The following is a 23123-nucleotide window of genomic DNA, read 5'->3' on the forward strand; positions in this document are numbered from 1 at the left end:
TTGTGATACTCTAGACCCCACACCTGTCTAAGGACTGCAAAGAGCAGTCAGTGTATATGAGAATTCCCTCCTGCCTCCTATGATTCTCAGTCCTCACAAGCCTGGGCCCATTGGTAAATTTATCTTGAGTTAAAAATACCGCTACTACCACCAGCACACGCCAAATACAGCGTCCTTGAGACACCTATGCACTGAAGCACCTACGTGGTGTTTAGCACTGATACAGTACTCTGCCCTTTCTGAGCCTGATAGTCTGGCTGTCTGATAGCAGGGAACCCACAGATACCATCTACTTCCGAAAAATTCGTTCAATTAGTGAGCATCCACCGGGAGAAGAAGGATCATTTTCAGCCTCCCTGACCACAGGCTTTGGTTTCAGGACAATGCAGATTGGGCAGCAGATCAAATAAAGCCATCACCAGCCCATAGGACAGTCTCACGGGGGTTAACTGTCCCTGTCCTCTACAATTGTTGCTGGGGAGCAATTTGCCCTTGAATCCTCCATACTGTCCCTAAATTGACAATTTCATTTCCTTCCAATCCCGTCCCCTGCCCTGAAGATCTGCTGAAGCTGCGAGTTCCATGTGAGAAGGCAGGAGGATAATAGGTGAGTTCCATCCATCCATCAGCGGTAATGGTCGCAGACACTCCACGCCTTTTGTCTGCTGGTTTCCCTGAGGATGCAGCCTAGGGACCTGGGGTATTTACACTGCCTTTGTGTGTGTGGTTTTTAAATCAGCCCTCTTGTTTACTTCCCAGCCTTTACCCAGGCTGTTTACTACCTTTGGAGGGGCCAGGCCACTAAGTCAACATGCATTAAGACCCAACATCAAAATGTCATAATGCGAATGAGCAGAATTCTGAAAGGCCAGGGACATTGGCTGCTCTGTTGGGTCCTGTTTAGTCTGAGGGTAATGAAGAGCTCACAGATGACCTGATTTCATTAAACTAGGTCAGACTCAGCTGAAAAGCGGCTATGACTCTCACCCAGTTATATAGCCAGCTCTTCCTCTCTCCCTGCCTCCCTCCGCCCCCACCCCCACCTCGGGTCTTGAATGCTTTCTGGGAATTAACGCTGAGTTTTGTCAATACAGTAGCTAAATCTCCATGGAATAATTGGACCTTTCCCTTCGGCTTCTGTTTGTGCAGTGGCGAGGCCAGGCATGGGAGAGAAGGGGGTGGACTTTAATGCAGCACGTATGATTCAGTTGTAGCAGTTTGCTTTTGAGCCACATATTCTGAGTTACAGCATCTTATCTGAGGGCTGTATTGACGGAAGCAGCTGAACTGACTCAAAGAGGAGTTATCATGCAAACAAGGCTTTCAATGTGTCCAGGCTCACCAGCAACACACAGGCCCTCTGCATCTTCAGAAGGCTCCCGGTGGGGAGTAGGAAAGGGACCAGGCAGAGGGTGGAGGCAGGAAGAAGTGGTGTCTGAAGGCTGCTGAGGGAGGAGAGGTGGTATTCCCTCATCCCTCCTTGCCAGGGAAAGACTGAGTCTGTGGTGGGCATCCAGGCAGGCAGAATTCACTTCATCTACACAGAAGAAAGCCTTTCTAACAATTAAAGCTGTCTGAAGATTGGATGGGCTGTCAAATGAGCTCACTTATACTTTATTAAGCAACTACTATGTCTCAGACCTTATGCTGGGGACCTTGCTCTGAGCTCTGCTACATCTCAGTTCACAAGAGATGAGAAAACCGAGGTTTAGAAGTAAGTTACTTATGTAAGGTACCAAAACTAATATGAGGCAGATACAGGATTTGAACCGAGACCTTTCTATGTCCATGCTTCTTCCACCGCTCCCTCTGCCCCCACCTCTTGTTCAGGACACATGGGGGATGGCTTATTTTTGCTGCATGATGTCTGAGGCCTTAGCTCTGAGACTCAAAGGTTGAGGGCTGAGATCACTGAAGGCTTGCTGCATCACATGCCTGATGGTGAATGCTGGCTGTTGGCTGGGGGTCTCGGTTCCTCTCTACATGGACTTCAGTGTGTGGACTCTCCATGTGAGTTGCTTGGGCTTCCCCACAGCATGGTGGCTGGGTTCCAAGGGTGAGCGTCCCAAGAGAGAACATAAAGTTGGAGCACTTTTTTCAGTCTATTCTTGAAAGTCACACAGTGTCACTTCTGCAAATTGGTATTAGATAGCATTCATTAGAAGCAAGTCACTAAACCTGCCTCATGTTCCAAGGGGAGGGAAATTAAACTCAATCTTTTGTGTGTGTGTGTTTATGATAATACCTTTAAAAAAATTTTCTGATTATAAAAGTAATGCATGAGTAAGGCAAAAACTCCAAACATTATGATGTAAGCGTATGACACCCTTATGCTAAATTCCCAAACAAAAGAATCATATGTGTTGTTTTCTTATTGCTTTTTGTATATTACTATTGCTTTTTGAATATTACTATTTGTATTAGGGTTCTCTAGAGGGACAGAACGAATAGGATTGAAGTATATATGAAGAGGAGTTTGTTAAAGAGTGTTGACTCACACGATCACAAGGTGAAGTCCCACAATAGGCCATCTGGAACCTGAGGAACAAGGAAGTCAGTCCAAGTCCCAAAACCTCAAAAGGAGGGAAGCCAACAGTGCAACCTTCAGTCTGTGGCGAAGGCCTGAGAGCCCCTGGAAAACCACTGGTGTAAAGTCCAAGAGTCCAAAAGCTGAAGAACTTGGAGTCTGATGTTCAAGGGCAGGAAGCATCCAGCACAGGAGAAAGATGAAGGCCGGAAGACTCAGCAAGTCTGCTCTTTCCATCTTCTCCTGCCTGCTTTATTCTAGCTGTGCTGGCAGCTGATTAGATGATGCCCACCCAGATCGAGGGTGGGACTGCCTCTCCCAGTCCACTGACTGAAATGTTAATCTCCTTTGGTAACACCCTCACAGACACACCCAGGAACAATACTTTGCATCCTTCAATCCAATCAAGTTGACACTCAATATTAACCATCACACTATTCTAAGTAGTCGTATGACATGATTAAAGTGGTATTTTGGAAAGATCACTTTGGTGGCAGCAGTAATTAGAGGGAGAGAAACTGAAGTCCAGGAGACTACCAAGGGATTAGCATCATTATTTAACAAATATATGAATACCTTCAATGTTGGCTTACCATAGTCAAATCTGAAGATAATAGGAGACTGCTTTAGGCGAACAGAAAAAAAATTAAAGAGCAATGGATGAATTCAAGAGATACTTTCAAGGCAGCTTCATTAGGTTTAGTGACTGGATTGTGATTGGGGCAAAGGAGAAAGAGGGGCAAAAGGTGCCTCGGGATTTCAAATATGAGTCTTTGAGAGAATCATCCATTATCAGCTCGAGGCAAGTCAGGGATGGAAGCTCAGTTTTGGGGAGAGATGAACAAGATGTATTTGGACTGAGCTGTCAGAAACCACTACGTTTAGGAGCTAAGCAGAGAAGCCACTCAAAGCAATAGGCAAAGAACAGCCAGGTTTGGGAAGACAGAAGCAAGAGCATGCAGACCCAGAGCAAAGGGGAAGAGATTCAGAGAGGGTGGCTACGGTGCCAGGTGCCATAGACATTTCAAAGAGAGTAAGGCTTGGGAAAGGTGATGAGCATATAGAGGCGAGCAGTCATGGTTGACTGAGCATCCTTGATGCCAGTGAAATGGCAGAGGCAGAATCCAGATTACAAGGGCAATAAAGAATATAAATAGCTCTAAACTCAATCTTTTGATGAGAGGAGTGGCAAGGTTCTAGAAACACACATGGAACCAGAAGTATTGCTGAGGGCTTTTTGGGAAAATACAACCTAAAACAATGTTCAAAATCCTTAAGCTTGTGTTCTAATACGTAAGAGGCTGAAAGACTACCTCCTAGGGTTGTAGGCTTAAGCCACAGGTTTCCCAGACTTTTTGGATCATGGTTCTCCTAGGCCAAAAAAATACATAACCATTCTGTTTAAGAGGTTATATATAAAAAAAACCCAAATATCTCCTAATGAATTAGTAGCTATTTGAAATAATACCAATAAATGGGAAGAAAAGTACTGTTTTTATTTCTTTCACAAATAACTACAGCTCACAGGATGTGTGAGCCAGTCGGGCACTATGCACCTTCTCAGATCTTGGAATCTGATGGGCCGCTACCACCTTCACCTCCCGTTCCACATTGGTTTTCACACTGCACGTGCCTGTTATCCCCGCAACCACCTCAAACTCAGCTTTGCAAGGATATGATGTCCTTAAAAGGGATGCAGCACAATCTAATGCTGAAACGGTGAGCAGCCTGGAGCTCAGAGCTGTATGTTGCCCTTTGGGTGTTGGGCATGGCTTCTACATTTAAAATACTCTTCAGGCTGGGCATGGTGGCTCACGCCTGTAATCCCAGCACTTTGGGAGTCTGAGGTGAGTGGATCACCCGAGGTCAGGAGTTCAAGACCAGCCTGACCAACATGGTGAACCCCATCTCTACTAAAAATACAAAATTAGCTGGGCATGGTGGTCCTTACCTGTATCCCAGCTGCTTGGGAGGCTGAGGCAGGAGAATCGCTTGAACCCGGGAGGTGGAGGTTGCAGTGAGCTGAGATTGCACCATTGCACTCCAGCCTGGGTGACAGAGTAAGACTCTGTCTCAAAAAAAAAAAAAAACCTTCCTAGTATCCTAGAGTGCTACCCAATGTAAGATGATATTTTACATGAACTGGAAACAATTAGAATGAACCCACCCAACCACCACACCAAAATAGTTTCTGCAACTCCCAAAGTTAAGTGAACCTAGAACACTGACATATTTTCCAAAGCAATTTCTTATTTAGCTCAGAACTTTATATGTGACCTCAATAAGGTCATTTTATGGCTCTTAGTTTCTTTAAATAGAGCACCAAAGTTGTAAAAAGGCGTATTTTTTCTCTAAGGTTACTTAGCAAATTACAAATGAAAGAGGAAATATACATGTGACTAGAGAGTTCATCACCTTACTGCACTAGAAAATATGGCCCAATTTCTCTCTTTCTTGTTCATAATTCTCAGACAAGACAATAGGAATCATGTGATGTGACTGAGAAATTGGGCCAGTTAAAAATAGAAGGTGCACTTCACCAAGTTCATTAGAAAGTGGAAGTTTCATTGTTGATTGCTGTTCATTTATCTCTGCCTGCCACATCTGTGAGGGAGTGGGGCAAGAGACAATTGCAGATTCTGAGGGCTGGAGCCCCCCCACCCACCTCGTTCTGTTTCCTGGCCTGGCTGAGCAGCAATGCCCAGGAGCTCACCTGAGCCCTGTGCACTCTCTCTTGGTCCTCAGGGAACTCTCTTCTCTGGTTGGCAGCAGTTTTAGTTGGGATAAAACTCTAGCTGGCTCCTCTTTCCTCCCAATGGGAGTGCTCAACGTCAGCTTTTCTAAATGGGAAACGAAGGTCTCCAGCCTCACGTATGCAACATAGTGTCTGTATTTTTGCCCTTGTAGAGTTCTGAAGGTCTTAACAAGCCTTGCCTGCATAGCAGCTGGCAGGTGGGAAAGGAGAGAGGCCACACTGAGGCCTGCCAGTTTCATAAATGGAACTGAGTCCTCCCCTCACCAGCTCAGAGTGAGCACCCACCATGGGTCCAGCAATGCCTGGGGCCCCAGATCTAGAAAGCACGATGTTATACACTTGCAGGCCTTGCAGGGTTCCCAGGACAGAGGGTCCGAGGAAGGCCAGGCCAGACCCAGAACTCCCAGACCTGATTCCCTCTGATGGTGGTCAATATTCTTCACATTAGGGTTTGCAAATTGTTTCATTTAACCAGGTATTCTCACCTCCTCCCCACTTTTTTTTTCTTCCACTTTCAATTTTTATTTTAGAATCAGGTGGTACATGTGCAGATTTGTTGCAAAGGTATATTGTGTGAGGCTGAAGTTTGGAGTACAAATGAATCCGTCACTCTGGTAGTTTTTTTTTTTTGAGATGGAGTCTTGCTCTGTCGCCTAGGCTGGAGTGCAGTGGCAGGATCTCGGCTCACTGCAAGCTCTGCCTCCTGGGTTCATGCCATTCTCCTGCCTCAGCCTCCCGAGTAGCTGGGACTGCAGGCACCCGCCACCACGCCTGACTAATTTTTTTGTATTTTTAGTAGAGACGGGGTTTCACCGTGTTAGCCAGGATGGTCTCAATCTCCTGACCTCGTGATCCGCCCGCCTTGGCCTCCCAAAGTGCTGGGATTACAGGCATGAGCCACTGTACCCGGCCTCTAGTAGTTTTTTTCCACCCTTGCCCTCCTTCCTCCCTCTCACCCCTTGTATCCTCCAGTATCTATTGTTCCTATTTTTGTGTCCATGTGTACCCAATGTTTATCTCCCACTTATAAGTGAGAATACGGGGTACTTGGTTTTCTGTTCCTGTATTAATTCTCTTAGGATAATGGCCTCCAGCTGTATCCATATTGCTGCAAAGGATATGATTTCATTCCTTTTTACAGATGCATACTATTCCATGGTGTATATGTATCACATTTTCTTTATCCAATTTACCATTGATGGGCACCTGGGTTGATTCCATGTCTTTGCTGTCGTCTCATCTTTGTTTTACAGATAAACAAGGCCCTGAGAGGAGAAGTAGTCAGACTGCACTAGGACCCTTTCCTGTCGGGGTGGGTGATCTGTCCTTTGTACCAGATCCCTTCCTTCGATGGTATAGGAAGAGGATGTGTGTCCTAAGCCTGGGCTTCCCCTGCAGAGAGTGCTGAGTTTGGGATGGGCAGGCACATTTGGGCCAGGCTGTTCCCCCTGACGTTATCACAGAAGCCATGGTTCTGCTTATACCCTATGATTCCCTCTGAGTTGAGGCCAACTGAACAGCAGACACAGAAGCCAGCAGATGGAGGTTCGGTCTCAGCCTTGCTGCTGATGACGGTGGCGTTCAGAGCTCCGTGGCTGGAGCCTGGCTTCCTCATCCCCCACCTTCCAAGTTTATACTTTGAGACAACCTGCCCGAGGAAGTGCCAGGGGCCACCGAGCTGTCCTGTTTTCCCTTGTTTCTGCCTCACCCTGTCTAGCCCATTTGTTGGAAACATGAGAGATGAAGCTCCCGTTCTATGTGCAGCAGGTGGGCCAGGCCCTGACCTTTGAATGCTCATCCTACAGGTGCATGGGTAGATAGACCACCCCAGCTGGCCAGGCAGACCCCCGGAGGGCCAAGCCACTCAGCCTGCCTCACAGTCAGGTAAGCCTGGCTCCTTCCTTAGCATGAGTGGCGAGTGGCAGAGGGCCCCAGTGTCTCACCTCCTCATTGTTCCCTTTTGGGAGAGAATGCACAGGTTCCCCCAATGGCCACCAAGTAGGGGGCAGCCTCTGATTTTGCCTTTAGTTTACCCTAAGCTGAGGGGCCTCATGCCATGTGACCTGTGCACACGGGGTGCCCCAGCAGTGTAGACTGCATAGCCCATGGTGCTGACTTGAGCTGTGGTGGAAGAAGCCCAAACCACAAGTCAACTCACAAAGAGCTGATTCTTCACTGCTGTCCAGGGCTGTGGCATTGGGGAACCCACCCAGCAGGTGCAGCAGTTTGTCCCGAGAGCAGCTGGCCCCACCTGCTCTCCAGGTGGACTTTCAAGCCTCAACTCTTGCAAAATGGCTTGTCAATGGGACACGCCCACTGGGTCCCCACCTGGTGTTCTTTTGGACAATTAATCTTAGGGCAGCTGGCGAAGGAGCCTTGGAGAGTGGGAGCACGGGGTGGGGTGAGGTGAGGGTGGGAGGAGAATGTTAGAATCGCTCATTTGAGAGTTTTTTTTGTTTTGTTCTGTTTTGTTTGAGATGGAGTTTCGCTCTTGTTGCCCAGGCTGGAGTGCAATGGTGCGATCTTGGCTCACTGCAACCTCCGCCTCCTGGGTTCAAGCAATTCTCCTGCCTCAGTCTCCCTAGTAGCTGGGATTACAGGCAGATGCCAAGATGCCCAGCTAATTTTTGTATTTTTAGTAGAAACAGGGTTTCACCATGTTGGTCAGGCTGGTTTCAAACTCCTGACCTCAGGCAATCTGCCTGCCTTGGCCTTCCAAAGTGCTGGGATTCAGGTGTGAGCCATGGCGCCCAGCCCATTTGAGGGATTTTAAGATATGTATGTCTGCACCAGACCCTTCCACTGCCTGAAAATGAAGCTAGGCCAGGTTACTATTAGAATATCTAAGAAGGGGGATGTTCTACAGAGTGTTTTTTACCTTCTAAGTTAGAAACAGAAAACAGAGTCTTAAGGACATCACTAGGAGACTGGTAGCTTTCTCTTGGTTTTGCCTTTGCTACTCTTTCTAGGTTCTCCTCATTTGGCCCATTTCTAAAATACAGGATCCTGCTGCTGAATGACTCCCCCAGGACGCGATGACCTCCATCCTCTTCCTCCTTTTGCTCCCCCTCTTCCCTCCTCCTCTTCCCTAGACCTCAGCTAAAAATACAATGCTATGCCAGGGTAAGAGAGGATCTTTGTATTTTATAGTTGAGGAAACTGAGGCCCAGAGTGGGGAAAGAGGCAAGAGGCCTCTTGGGCATTCTAGGTGTGCACTGATAGATCCAAAATGAATTTGTAGAAATTGAATGTCGGCATAGAGAGAAATAAGCATTTTCTGAGTCACAGCATCCTTATGTAGGAGGCAATGTCCTTGGTGCTGTCCTGGTCCAGTTATGGTACATGGAGCCTGTACCATGTGAGGGATGTGGTGTGTGACTTATCTCCCAGGTTGTTCTTCTATAAAATGGGGGTATTCGCTTGTCTATGTCGCAGGACTCTCCCCAGTGGTAAGTGAGCTGGTGTATGGAAAAGGGCTATGATTGGACCTGGTGCATTAAGGCACACCATTCATTCATTTCCAAAGGGTAGCAGACATGGTAGTTAGGATGTGGGTTCTGGAGCTACACCATCTGGGTTCTAATCCTAGCTCTGCACTTTACTAGCTGTGTGACCTGAGGTGAGTTATTTTCCCTCTCTGGTCCTCAAATGTCTTGTCTATAAAATGAGGATAATAATCATATCATCTCAGAGGGTCAGTATGAGGATCAAATAAGTAAACCACCAAGAACAGTGCCTGGCACATAAGTTCTCAATAAATGTGAGCTGCTATGATAAACATTATTATGGGCAAACCATGAGTGTTATTATTTTAACTGTTGTTCCATCTTCCAGAGTCTCAGGGGCTCTAAGTGATGATGAAGGCAGATTCCTAAAGAAAGTTAGGATTGATGAAAAATCCCCCCAGCTCACCATTAATGGGGATGTCCAGGGAGATATTGAACAATTATTTTTTCTGAGATGCTAACAAAAGGACTCTTGCATGAAAGGATAACTTAGAGCTAATTTCCCCTTCAAAGACTCTATGTTTCAAAAACAACACTGAATTTTTCAGGTACTTAAACAAATGGGTAAGGGGCTGGGCACAGTGGCTCATGCCTATAATCCCAATGCTTGGGGCCAGGAGTTTGAGACCAGCTTGGGCAACATAGCAAGACCCTCATCTCTACAAAAAATTAAAAAAAAAATTAGCTGGGCATGGTGTTAGGTGCCTGTAGTCCTAGCTACTCAGGAGGCTGGGGTGTAAGGATCACTTGAGCCTAGGAATTTGAGGTTACTGTGAGCTATGACTGTATCACTGCACTCCAGCCTAGGCTACAGAGTGAGACCCTAGCTCTTTATATATATATATATATATATATATATATATATATAAAGGGCAAGAAGGCATTGCATCTCCTTTTAAAGAAGTTGATCTTTATCTTCTCCCACTTGGTCATTCAATGCTTTCAGAATACCTTCTATGTGACAGACACTATATAGGCACTTGGGACCAGAGTTAGATGAGATGCAACTTTTGCCCTCAAGAGAGACAGACATACAAGCCTATGTTTTTAGGATATGATATTGGGTACAACGAACCTATCAGGTGCAGTGTGGGCAAAGGGTGTTCTGTGACTACTTCTGGGGAATTCTGACCGAGAAGTCTTCCGAGAAAGAAAACCACTAGTCCTGGGTTCCAAAAGAGAAGTGGGAGTGCCCCAGGCAGGTAAGAGGAGAAGGACATTCCCAGAGGAGGAAACACCATCTTCTCTCTTCCTGCCTGATGGCGTTGTGAGACGGAGACCATGATGGCAGTTTAAGTGCTTTACAAAATAGCAGATGAGAAGGGTTATCGACAAGCCAACAAGTGTGCCTCTGACTTTGCAAGAAGCTGCTGGCCCTGGTTTTGGGAGCCACCAGCATGTCTGAGGTCTGCTGTTAATGATCTCAAAGCTGAGGGTTTATGCCTAATATCAGACATCCCCTCCCTGAGGGGATACCAGCCAAGATGATCCCTGTGTTTCTGAAATGTAGAAGAAATAAACCTCATTTCCATCTTTACCTCGTTTTTTATAAATGTCAAGAAAGGCCCAACATTGCTCACATCCCCACTGCCAACTCAGATCCATTCAAATCAAAAGAGGAGATCAAATCCCCCACCTTGAAAAGCTTCTGGAATCCAATAGCCTCTGCCCTCCTTGCATCATTGCATCCATCCCCACATCATAGTCAAGTCAGGTGTGAGTTTCAGTTAACCTGGGACAAGGTATTGAAGGCTGAGTGCCTGCCAATTACCTCCATAGAGGCAGAGCCCAGGACCAGAGAATAGAAACAGCCATCATGTCAGGCATGTGTGATTACAGGAGAAAGGAGGAATTCAGGTGGGAGAATTATGGGGAGGGGAGGAGAAAGCAGAGCCTTAGGGATTATGTGTCCCAGTGGCCTTTGTAGGAGGCTGGCTGATCCTGCTCCCTCTGATCTGGTGACCACAGGAGTTGTGCCAGCAAGGCTCAGGACCACAGATGGCTCCAGCCTGGTGCAGTAGAAAAAGCAGAGTATTTGAAATCACCAAGACCTGAGCTAGAGTCACAGCAGGGGCTCTAGTCAGCTGCGTGACTGTTCACAGATGACTTATATAAATCTCAATTTCTTTACTGGTAAAATGAGGCTAATAAAATTTACCTCCAAAGGTAGTGGGGATTAAACAATATAATGAAAGTAAAGATGCAGGCACAGTGCTAGCTACAGAGACATAGCAGGTGGTAATCAGTAGATGTTCAGGCATCAAGGAACAGACATTTATTGAACACCTACCAAGAGTCTTACCTGTTGGACTGACTGTCCCTGATCATCATTGTCCAAACTTATGTCATTCACTCACTTGATAAACATTTATTGAGATTAAACTATATGTCAAGCACTGAAATATGCTCTGAGGCTGCAGACTTGTAGATAATAGGTGTCTTTGTGGAGCCCACACACTATATCCATGAAGATTCCTTTTGCAGCCTCATCTATAAAATTGAAACAATGGAAAAAACCTAGAGGCCCATCAATAAGGGAATAGTAAAGTAGACGATGGCTGGTCCACTCAAAGGAGTATTCATGTATGGCAACACTGACAATTGCTTATCATATATGAACTGAAATAAGCAGGAAAAGATATTCTAAGTACAATTAAGCTTCGTTATTCACAATAGTTATGTTTTATAAGTTTATTAGTCTGTTCTTACTTTACTAACAAAGACATACCTGAGACTAAGTAACTTATAAAGGAAAGAGGTTTAATTGACTCACAGTTCTGCAGGGCTGGGAATGCCTCAGGAAACTTACAATCATGGCCGAAGGAGAAGCAAACACACCCCTCTTCACATGGCAGCAGGAAGGAGAAGAATGAGTGCCCAGCAAAGGGGGAAGCCCCTTATAAAAACATCAGCTCTTGTGAGAACTAACTCACTATCACAAGAACAAGATGGGGGAAACTGCCCCTATGATTTAATTATCTCCACCTGGTCCCTCCCAGGACATGTAGGGATTATGGGAACTATAATTAAGGTGAGATTGGGTGAGGAAACAGCCAAACCATATGATTTTGCCCCTGGCCCCTCCCAAATCTCTTGTCCTCATGATTCAAAACACAATTATCCCCTTACAACCATCCCCCAAAGCTTAACTAATTCCAGCATTAACTCAAAAATCCAAGCCCAAAGTCTCATCTGGGACGAGGCAAGTCCCTTCTTCCTGTGAGCCTGTAAAATCAAAAGCAAGTTAGTTACTTACTAGATATAATGGGAGTACAGGCGTTGGGTAAATACACCCATTTCAAGTGGGAGAAATTGGCCCAAACAAAGGAGTTACAGGCCCCTTGCAAATACAAAATCCAATAGTGCAGTCATTAAACTTAAAGTTCTAAAATGATCTCCTGGATGTCTCACCTCCAGGTCATGCTGATGCAAGGGGTGCGCTCCCATGGCCTTGGGCAGCTCTGCCCCTGTGGCTTTGCAGGGTACATCCCCCGCTCCCAGCTGCTTTCATGGGTTGGTGTTCAGTGCCTGTGGCTTTTTCAGGAGCATAGTGAAAGTTGTTGGTGGATCTACCATTCTGGGGTCTGGAGGACAGTAGCTGTCTTCTCACAGCCCCACTAGGCAGTTGCTCTAGTGGGGAGTCTGTGTGGGGGCTACAACCCCACATTTTCCTTCTGCACTGCCCTACTAGCAGAGGTTCTACATGAGGGCCCTGCCCCTGCAACAAACTTCTGCCCAGACATGAAAGGCAGTTCCATGCATCTTCAGAAATCTAGGTGAAGGTTCTGAAACCTCCATTCTTGACTTCTGTGTACCCACAGGCTCTACACCACATGTAAGCTGCCAATGCTTGGGGCCTGCACCCTCTGAGTCAATGGCCTGTGTTGTATGTTGGCCCCTTTTAGCCATGGCTGGAGCTGAAGCAGCTGGGACTTAGGGCATCATGTCCCGAGGCTGCATAGAGCAGTGGGGCCCTGGGCCTAGCCCAGAAAACCATTTTTTCCTCCTAGGCCTCCAGGCTTGTGATGGGAGGGGCTGCATTGAAGATCTCTGACATGCCCTGGAGACATTTTCCGCATTGTCTTAGTGATTAACATTTGGTTTCTCATTACTTATGCAAATTTCTGCAGCCAGCTTGAATTTCTCCCCAGTAAATGGATTTTCCTTTTCTGTCACATCATCAGGCTGCAAATTTTCCAAACTTCTATGCTCTGCTTCTTGAACACTTTTCCACTTAGAAATTTCTTCTGCCAGATACTCTAAATTCAAGTTCAAAGTTCCACAGATCTCTAGGGCAGGGGCAAAATGCAGCCAGTCCATTTGCATAGCAAAAGTGACCTTTACTCCGGTTCCCAACAAGTTCCTCATCTCCGTCTGAGACCACCTCAGTCTGGACGTCATTGTTCATATCACTATCAGCCTTTTGGTCAAAGCCATTCAAGTCTGTAGGAAGTTCTAAACTTTCCCACATCTTCCTGTCTTCTGAGCCCTCCAAGTCTCTGGAGAGTTCCAAACTTTTCCACATTTTTCTGTCTTCTGAGCCCTCCAAATTGTTCCAACTTCAGCCCGTTATCCACATTTTTGGGTATCTTTACAGCAGTGCCCCATTCTGAGTACCAATTTACTATATTAGTCTGTTTTCATTCTGCTAATAAAGACATACCTTAGACTGAGTAGTTTATAAAGAAAAGAGGTTTAATCAACTCACAGTTCTGCAGGGCTGGGGAGGCCTCAAGAAATGTACAATTATGGCAGAAGGGGAAGCAAACATGTTCTTATTCACATGGCAGCAGGAAGGAGAAGAATGAGTGCCCAGTGAAGGAGGAAGCCCCTTATTAAACCATCAGATCTCATGAGAACTAACACACTATCACGAGAACAGGATGGGATAAACTGCACCCATGATTCAATTATCTCCACCTTGTCCCTCCCACAACACATGGGGATTATGGGACCTACAACTCAAGATGAAATTCAGTGGGGACACAGCCAAACCATATTGCCATGAACACTGAATTAGTGAATGCTGAACCATTGCCTCTAGGAGGAACACAGAGTCCTGAGAGCCTCTGGTTATAATGTTTTGTTAGTTGATTAATTCATAACTTTATTTTATGCAGGCTTCTATCCAAAGACAGAATCTTGTTGATTCACTAAAATGAAACTCATGGCCAATAGCCCTTGAAGTCATGTTGAAATGAAGCTCATCTAACACTATTCTCTCTGTAAGGCACATCCCAGCCTCCCTGCACTCAGAAACACTAGACAACACTTCAGCACTATGCTTAGGAGCCATTTAAAACAGACAGATTTCCAACAGAAAGCACAAAAATGCAAAAAACGTGGGCACTAAATAGTCTGTGAAAGGGATGCTCATTTACAGTATGTGAGCTGAAACAAGGAGGCAGAACTTGTCCTGTTCAAACTCTGCTGGCAACATGTGTGTGGAACTACTCAAAATTTCCACCACTTTGTGCATGTCTATGGACAACCAAGAAGTGCCACAAGTACTGATTTTGGAGTTACAAATACATTTTAACAAGTAGGTGAATTCACAAGTATGGAATCCACAGATAGTGAGGGTGTACATGTGGATAAAGCCTGGAGACACTGTAGAAGAAAATTAAAACGTTGATCACAGGATTACTATTGATGCTTCTCTGTTTTAAAATTTTCATTAATGTCAAATTTTTTCCTTTGTTTTACAATAAATAACACTTTAGGGAAAACAAACAAAGCCTCCATCTGGCTCTTACACCCTCCTTCTCTGCCGACTTGCTCTCATGACATGGGCAGTGGGCTTAGAAATGGAGGGAATGAAGCTTCAGGGTTAGGGGTTCCCAGCCTGGGCTCCTCCATGCCAAGGCTTCTGGAATGATCATTGACAGTTAAACATTTTGCCCCAAGGTAGCTAAAATCATGCCTTAGGCTGGGCGCAGTGGCTCACACCTGTAATCCTAGCACTTTGGGAGGCTGAGACGGGCAGATTGCCTGAGCTCAGGAGTTTGAGACCAGCCTGGGCAACATGTTGAAAACCTGTCTCTACTAAAACACAAAAAATTAGCTGGGTGTGGTGGTGTGCACCTGTAGTCCCAGCTACTCAGGAGGCTGAGGCAGGAGAATTGCTTGAACCCAGGAGGCAGAAGTTGCAGTGAGCCAAGATTGTGCCACTGCACTCCAGCCTGGGCGACAGAGAGAGACTCCATCTAAAAAAAAAAAAAAATGCCTTTACTCAGGCTCGCCAGGGCACAAAGCACTGACCAGTTTTTCTCTGGTTGTAATCATGTCCTCACCGTGTGGCAGCTCCAGTGACCTCAACTCTATCAGAAGCTTTCATGCAATTTCCTGTGTTTTGATGATAGAAAATTTGGAAAACAAGTTAGTGTAGTTTGTTTAACAGAGTCTCCCCAAAACTGGGCTCTTTGGAGAAAATATTTTTTTTTAAAGGAGTGCTTGTGATTGAAATATTAAGAGTTGTTGCTCTAAGTTATGTGAAAGGCACCCTTTTGAGTTCCTTTTCAAAGGTATTTGGCAGGAAACCAGCTCAGTCATTGACGGGACGTAGATGCCCTATTGGATCATTCTACGGGGCTATTTGAAGAAGATATAGAAACTTCTTCATCAATACTTGCTGAAGCTAGGAGTATTGTCCTAATTCCTGACTATGGGGACAGGAAATTCCAGGCCACAAAGGTTGCTCACATTTTTACCTGATTTGCCTCCAGATTTGAAGTTATGTGAATGGCTTATTTGTCTAACTCAGCTCTGCTCAAATCAATCTTTCACGGGTCCCCCCAGTAAAGATCACCTTGGGTCAAAGATCATAGGTCATTATGGTTCTTAAATACCTACCCATTTTGTAAGAGTTCCAAAGTGGACAATTACTCAGAAATTAGGAATAAAAGCACATATTTCAAAAGACTAATTGGGAAAAATGGGTACGGCATGTGCAGTAATGTTTCAAATGTTGTCTTTATGGCTATCCCAATTAATTTCCAGTGTTTCTCCAACTTGACTTTTAAAAAGATAGAATATAATAGAAAGCAACCTGCTATTGATGTGCAGAGTTGCCTATGTCACATCTGCTGTACAATGACTTCATCATTAGGATATTCATCCTTTTTATGTGCCTGGGCGCCCTCATGCACAGCACATTCTTAAATGTATGTGAGTCCAGACATACACATGCAAAGTTGTGATCAAAAGATTTCCCTAAAGTAATTAATTCAGGGCTACTGCTGAGAAACAAGGCAAAACTTAGAGGGGCTTTCCAAAAATATCATGGTTTTGCCGTTCAGTAGTCCTGACTTCTTGTGGTGCAAATCTATTAATTTTGATGTAATAAAAAAGTGTTCATAGAAACAAGCAAGAAATAAATAGGGACATTAAGATTATGTGGAAAGGTGGAACCTGAAAGGTGAGCTAGGGATTGTCCAGATGACAGGCAAAGGCAGTAGAGGCAACGTGGATGGAGCAGGTTGGTGAAACTCATGTGTATTTTAAAAGGGTGACTGTCCATTATGCGCACAACTCACAGGCTCTGCTTCCTGGAGAGCCAGGCAGTTGCTTTTTTGATGAAAGAAAATCATTTCAACATGCGGAAGGAGAGAGCTTTTCTACTATAGCTTCTTCGAAGTGTGACCTCCAAATGGTCACATATCAAGGTGCCTCGTATTTACCTTCATGCTGGGCTTTCAAATCAACAGTTGGCAACTTTCAACATTTCTATTGTGCAGTTTTAGCACAAGGATTAAAAAGAAATCCATCTGTTAATATTTGTTTTTCTTGTCCTTTGTTAACCAAAGATTCTTAGGAACTTTCCAATTTAAAGGAACAACTTTTATTCATCATCTTGGTTAGAAGCAGCTTCTGCAACTTGGGCCTTCCTCTTAGAGGGGAGCACATCTTAAATAAGGAAGGACTTGATGAGTGATACTAGCCCTTCTCTAGTCAGCAGAGCGAGATGCCAAAAGGTACAAGCCTGGTTCTAAGGTGCTGAATGAATTAACTGCAAACGGTTGTTGATTCTGTTTGCTTGTTGGAGCGCCTACTGTGCGCTGGACAGGGAGCTGGACAAATCTTCTATAGTCTTTATAACAATGTTGCAAAGTGAGCATTATCAATATCCCTGCTTAAATGAGGCAGCATGGAGAGGTTAAGTAACTTACCTAGAGCCACTCAGCTAAGTAGTTGAGCTGGGATTCAAGCCACATGTGTCTGTCTTTGTGGCCTCTATTGGGTCACACTTCCCAGAAGCCCTGAAATCACCATGGAAAAGATGGCATCTCTGAGAGCCCACCGAGGGGGATGGGGGACTTAGGCTCATCTCGCCAGGGTGGGGGAGGTAGAGGGAGCAGCCAGATGCTCCAGCCATCTCAGGTCAAATGAAGCCTGATCCTTTCTCAGCTTGATTTGACCTAGAACTGGGAAACAGATGGGTCCAAGCAGCCCCAGGGTCTGAGGACGGCTGGGCAGACACATGCGTCCTGGCTGCAATCGCTCTCGTTCTGAGGGCCCAGGGCTGGGGGCTGCTCTGGGACCCAAGCTCCAGTGTGGGTCTTTTGACTTATAAAGCCTTAGCTAGGAATTCCTCTGTCAGGCTAGAGGGCTCGTCCTTTCTGAGGGCAGCAGACCCAGGGAGGCCCAGAGCAAATCCAGGGAGAGATAAGGCAGATGTCAACAGATGCATTGTAAACAACGTGGTGTGGATGCCGGAAGAGATAGCGGAGGAGATAAACAGGGATCTAGGAAAGATGCCCCATGGACTTAAGGCTAACTCAACCCCAAAGAGCTGTCCTTTTGCAATGCTGGGCCGTGAAGCTGTTTAGAAACACCCTCTAACTGGATGAGCATGGGACCCGGCTCACAGATTTTTACTACGTGTGTTAAGTGAATGAAAGAAAGAATAGAGACCTAGGCATTTATTCATTCACTACTCATTTACTGATATGAGGACAAACAGTTCCAGTTTGTCTAGGACTAAGGGGTGTCCCGGGATATGGGACTTTCAGTGCTAAGACAAGGAATGTCCTAGGCAAACCAGGACTAGTTGGTCTCTGTAGTTACTGAGGATCTATGATGGACTGGATCCTGGGCCCCCACTGGGTGTATGGAGGTAAGTCAGACTCAGTTCCCGCTCTCAAGAAGTACGCAGCATGGTTGCAACAGGCAGATAGAAGGCAGAGTGGCAAGTGCCATGATAGGGCCATGAACAAGAGCGAGGCTGTGGAGCCTGACACTTTGGCGATGGCTTTTTTTTTTTTTTTTTTGAGATGGAGTCTCGTTCTGTCCCCCAGGCTGGAGTGCAGTGGCCCGATCTCAGCTCACTGCAAGCTCTGCCTCCCGGGTTCACGCCATTCTTCTGCCTCAGCCGCCTGAGTAGCTGGGACTACAGGCGCCCCCCACCCCCCGCACCACGCCCGGCTAATTTTTTGTATTTGGCGATGGCTTTTAAGAAGAGGAGCAAACACTGGCTTGAGTCTCATGGGAGAGGAAATCACCAGATCCCTAGAAGAAGCTTGGAAAGGGCCTTGAGGTTAAGAGACAGCTGGGACAAAGGTCTAGAGGCTCACACAACAATGGTCTGGTTCAAGAAACAGCAGGCAGCATATGTGTATGTTGGAGGGTTGGGATTGGGAGCATGTGGAGGTTGGAGGGTTGGAGAGGTATTTGAGGGGCCAGTTACAAGTGGTAAGCTATGCTAAGAGAGATGAAGTTGATAATATAGGCAATAGGGAGCTGTTGAAGGTTTTCTGAGCATGGAGAGATAGAATCAGATATTACAAAACATTTCATTCATTCAACAAATGTTTACTAAGCATCTATTATGTGCCATGCATTGTGCTGGAGGAATGAATGAATAAATGCATGCATGCATGGCTATCACTTAATTTTCCAATCACAGTGAGGATCCTTGAAATCCAGGGACCAGCCGATGTGACTTGTGGGCCTATGATCTCTGTCAGAAAATCATTCTGCAATGAGCAAATCGAAGACAGCCAGCATTGGCTCCCGCCACCGCCTTCTTATCTGTTTTTCTTTTTGCAAAAGACCTTGAGGCCTGTAGTCGGTTCCACTACAAAACGGTTACACAATTTCCCTGGGAGAAGGCGAGTTTCCACCTTTGAGGATGAATAAGCCCTTTCTTTTCTGGAGAGCTGGCCAGTGAGGCACAGGCTGGGTACTGCAGGAGGAGTGGCTGAGGGAACAGCAGGCCTCGGTCTAATTTGGGGGTAACTATTTGTTTTTTCATTAAACAAAGTCTGCATGGTAGGAATTGTGGTTGCAGGAGCCTCGCCGATAAAGCAGGCAGGGCGAGTCTGCCGGGAGCAGCGGGCGAGGGGGCTGCTCTCTGATTCCGCTGCTGCCCAGAGCTTCCACTTTTCTGGGGCTGCAGGTCCTATAAATGGTGCCTTTGAGGAGGCTGCCCTGGTGACAGCAGGACCCTCCCTGCAGCACCCACTCGGCCACTGGCTTCTGAAAGCAGGATTGTCCCTCCCCAAGCCCTGCCCTCCTGCGACATTCCTCACGCTGACCATTGTCTGCAGAAAGAGGCCATTGTCTGGGGCTGACATATCTGCTGACCAGGCACATGAAACAAGCAGAGCTTTGGGGAGAAAGAAATCCACCCAAACCAACAAAAAACCTGAGCCTAGCCCGAGGGCAGGGCTTAGACCCGGCTTGCTGAATTTCCTGATTCACTGGTGTTCTTCCCGAGAGGAAGTGCCCACCATTATGGGAGGATCCGAGTTTTATCCCTGGACTGGAATGACCATCCCTGCCTTTGTGTCAACAGCACTGAGAGGCCTTGTTTAAGATGATGTGGCCAGTGCTGAGAAGGGCTTGTTTGAAGAGAAAAAAGAAAAAAACAGAACAATGTTTATCCAGCAGGCAGCTCCTGCCAAGGCGGCCTCCTCGCTGTCCTCTCCGTAGGATGCTGCTCGCCAGGCCTTCTTGGCTGTTCCTCGGCCTTGGGTGCAGGCCGTGGGTGGGGGGACAGCCAGCTGGCAGACACCGGTATTCGATGCCAGCTCTTACAACAGGGAGGTGGGTAAACAGGCTGCTGTCCCCACTTCTCCCAGGCACCCCCTGTGGCCTTGACCGCCCAGCCCTCCCCCTAGCATCTTCCCCACCCACAACTAGGAGTTAACTCACACCAGGGGCAGCAGAGGCTTCAGAGCTGTGGCCGCTACGTCCATTCTGAGCACTTGGTGCCCCCACATGTACCCTTCCCTTCAGATTTGGAATATCACCCCTGCATGCAGGCACATTGCTGAGGCCAGCTAAATTGCCTTTGGGCATTAAGCCTCAGAGAGCCTCACTACTCAAACAGTGGTCCCAGGACCAGCAGCAGCGGTGTTACCAGGGGCTAGTTAGAAATGAAGATTCTCAGGCCCATCTTGCTGTGTCAGAATCTGCATTTTAACAAGATTGCCCGCATCTATTTGCACATTAAGTTTGAGAAGCACTGGTCTAAATCAGTGGTTCTCAAACAAGGCTGCCTCTTGGAATCACCTGAGGAGGTTTTAAGAGTCTCGAAGTCCAGGCAGCCTCTCTGGCCAATTATATGAGGATCTCTGGGGTGGGGGCAGCAGGGAGTGACACTGGAACATCAGTGTTTTCTCACACTTTCCAAGTGACTCCAATGTGTCTCCAGGTTTGAGGCAGAAGAGTTAGGATGGGGCCCTCTTTCCCAAGTCCTTGGACTGGGTTTCCATCAGTCACAATATTCTCACTTAGTGCAACTTAGCAACTTTTCCTGAGCATTTTCTATGTGCCAGGAACCACAATTGCTGAGGTTTTATCAATGATGTTGGTACATGTTCACTTCTGCAATGTCTTTCTGGCCCAAAGAACTCCTAGTCATCCTTCAAAGCCCAGTTTAGAAACCTCCTTCTCTGTGATGTGTTTTATGACCTCCTGAAATGGGGAAAATGCTTCTTCCTTTTCACTCACATTGTCCTCTGCATTTTTCTATTATTGAATTTGTCCTGCTGAGGTATAAACATCTATTTACCAATCACTGGACTGGGAGCCTCAAGGACAGGGACTGTATGTTATTTATCTGTCGCCAGGCTGGAGCGCAGTGGCGTGACCTTGGTTCACTGCAACCTCCGCCTCCTGGCTTCAAGTGATTCTCCTGCCTCAGCCGCTGGAGTAGCTGGGACTACAGGTGCGCACCACCACGCCCAGCTAATTTTTGTATTTTTAGTGGAGACGGGTTTCACCACATTGTCCAGGATAGTCTCGATCTCTTGACCTTGTGATCCACCCACCTCAGCCTCCCAAAGTGCTTGGATTACAGGCATGAGCCTGGCCTGTATCTTATTTATCTTTGCATCCCAGGGTCTAGGGCAAGGCCTGGGCATAAAGCAGGTGCTCAGTAAATGCTGTTGACTGATAACATTAATACCTGAAGGAATACAAGAATGGGTGAAGATACATTCCCTACCCTTAAAAAACTGAAATTCTAGAAGGAGAGATCATCATTATGCAAAATTAATGTGACATTAAGGTCTGATGGGTGTTTGACAGAGGTTTACCCAAGTTCTGTGGGAGTGCAGGGCTGGGAGAGGGCCATTGACAGTGAGATCCGGAGTGGTCCACGCTCTGCTTATTATCATGTTTCCAGTGTATACACCAGGGGTGTCACTCGAGTGGTCCTCTTTGGCTCCTTTCCTTGTTGTAGCTGGAGACAAGAAAATAGTCCAATAAATGGAAGGTAAAGATATTTTTACATTTCTAGAAGGTGCTTGTTCTGCTACATGCAGAACAGATGACTGTGGTTAGACTGTCAGGCCCTGGACACAAGTCTGGAGAGCCTCAGATAAGAGGGAGGAGTCTAATGGGCCCAGACAACTGCTAAGCAGCTGCTGCAGTCCACGCTGGCCACTGTGTGTCTGCAATGGTGTGGGTTGTGGGGTGGCTGGTCACAGCTAAGATCAGGGCCCTGGCAGAGTGAAAGCCTGGCCCATCAGAGGCAGGATGCACTGCCCAGGCAGTAGGTGTGCATCTGGCTCATGTGGGCTCCTTCCCTGCAGAGGCTTCGCAAAGCTAAGCCATCCTGTCCTGGAGGAAGGGCAGAGGCCAGTCAATCAGTTAAATGGGTACAAAAAAGCAATAGAGACAGAGCAAGTGTAGGGCAGGTGCTGGAAGCTGGCGAGCACAGCAGAGGTCAGTGGGCACAAAGGTTTGAACCAAAGGACAGCAGGCTGGAACAGGCAATGGGGAGGGGCTCTGAGACAAACAGAAGGGGGTTCTGACTCTTATGGCAGAGATTTTAAACCCCTAGGGTGGCATGATAAGGAAGAAAAGGGTTCAATGAAGGGTGGTAGAGACGATGGGTGATTCCTTTACCGGGCACAAAAGAGGAGAAAGCTGGGAGGGCTGATGCTAATGCTATTATTGGCAGCTTGGCTGGAATCTCTCCCCTAGAGCAGCCCTGAGGGTCTCTCCTAGAGCTCAGTGGAGACACAGGCCGCATGGCTGCTTGGCTGCTAGCAGATACTTGGGGGTCCTGGGATATTTGGGAGGAAGGTTTCCATTTCCCTGTCTTTTCTCATTTTCCTGCACAGGCCGGGAATTCATTTTCTGTGTCAAAGATATCCATTCTACTCTTTAGCAATGCATCTCCCTCTTCCCTTTGCACCACACACAGCCAGCTCCTGTGTAAGGAAGTCAAGATTTTCTCAAGGGAAAAATTACCCTAGAAACCATCAACTCATGACAAACGTGATCTCCGACGTTCATTTTGGAAAATAGCCTCAAGGATGAGACGATGAGGATTTTGAAGATGGGTGAGTAGGTTGTCCACTTCCCGGAGGAGAAGGAAGGCCAGAACTCTCTGGGGCATGTCCTGAATGTCCTTCTCTTCAGTTCTGACTTTTCAAATCTGTCTGTTGCTGGGGCCAGTGAGGAGGGCTGGGCAGGATGGGCACCCGAAGAGGCTGGGAGGGAAGATGCTGAATTCCAGGGGGCCGTACATCATCCTGAAGGTCAAATTGAGTGAGCCGAGTTCAGAAAGGTCTAAGGCAGATCACAGGGCTGGAAAAGGGATGGAGCTGCTGGGTGGACACTCTGTGTAGACGCTGGGATGAACTGGGAATGGGAGCCAACGTCAAGCCCAAGCCAGGGAGCCTGGTGAATGGCCTCCTTCGATAGCTGAGGAAGCCCAAACCATTCTTTTGTTGGCTACTAGGTGAGGGACACACATGGGACTGTGAGACTTGGTTCAGGAAGTCGGCAGGTATATTACCCTCTAGGAAGTCTCTCTGATAACCCCAGAGGGTGATGATCTTGCCCTCCTGGGATTCACTCTGCACTTGTACTTTCCCCT

At 46.7% G+C, this 23123-nt stretch overlaps 1 long non-coding RNA gene across 1 annotated transcript in view; it reads left to right on the forward strand.

Annotated features, from left to right (window-relative positions):
- The first annotated feature begins 356 nt into the window (after positions 1-356).
- Positions 357-23123, forward strand: part of LOC115831546 — a 35698-nt gene continuing 12931 nt past the window's right edge. The window contains exons 1-2 of the long non-coding RNA XR_004027061.1: positions 357-607; positions 22446-22584. This is a non-coding gene — a long non-coding RNA (uncharacterized LOC115831546). The remainder of the gene's footprint in view (positions 608-22445; positions 22585-23123) is intronic.

This window comes from Nomascus leucogenys, chromosome 19 (genome assembly GCF_006542625.1).
Source record: "Nomascus leucogenys isolate Asia chromosome 19, Asia_NLE_v1, whole genome shotgun sequence".
Taxonomy (NCBI): Eukaryota; Metazoa; Chordata; class Mammalia; order Primates; family Hylobatidae; genus Nomascus; species Nomascus leucogenys.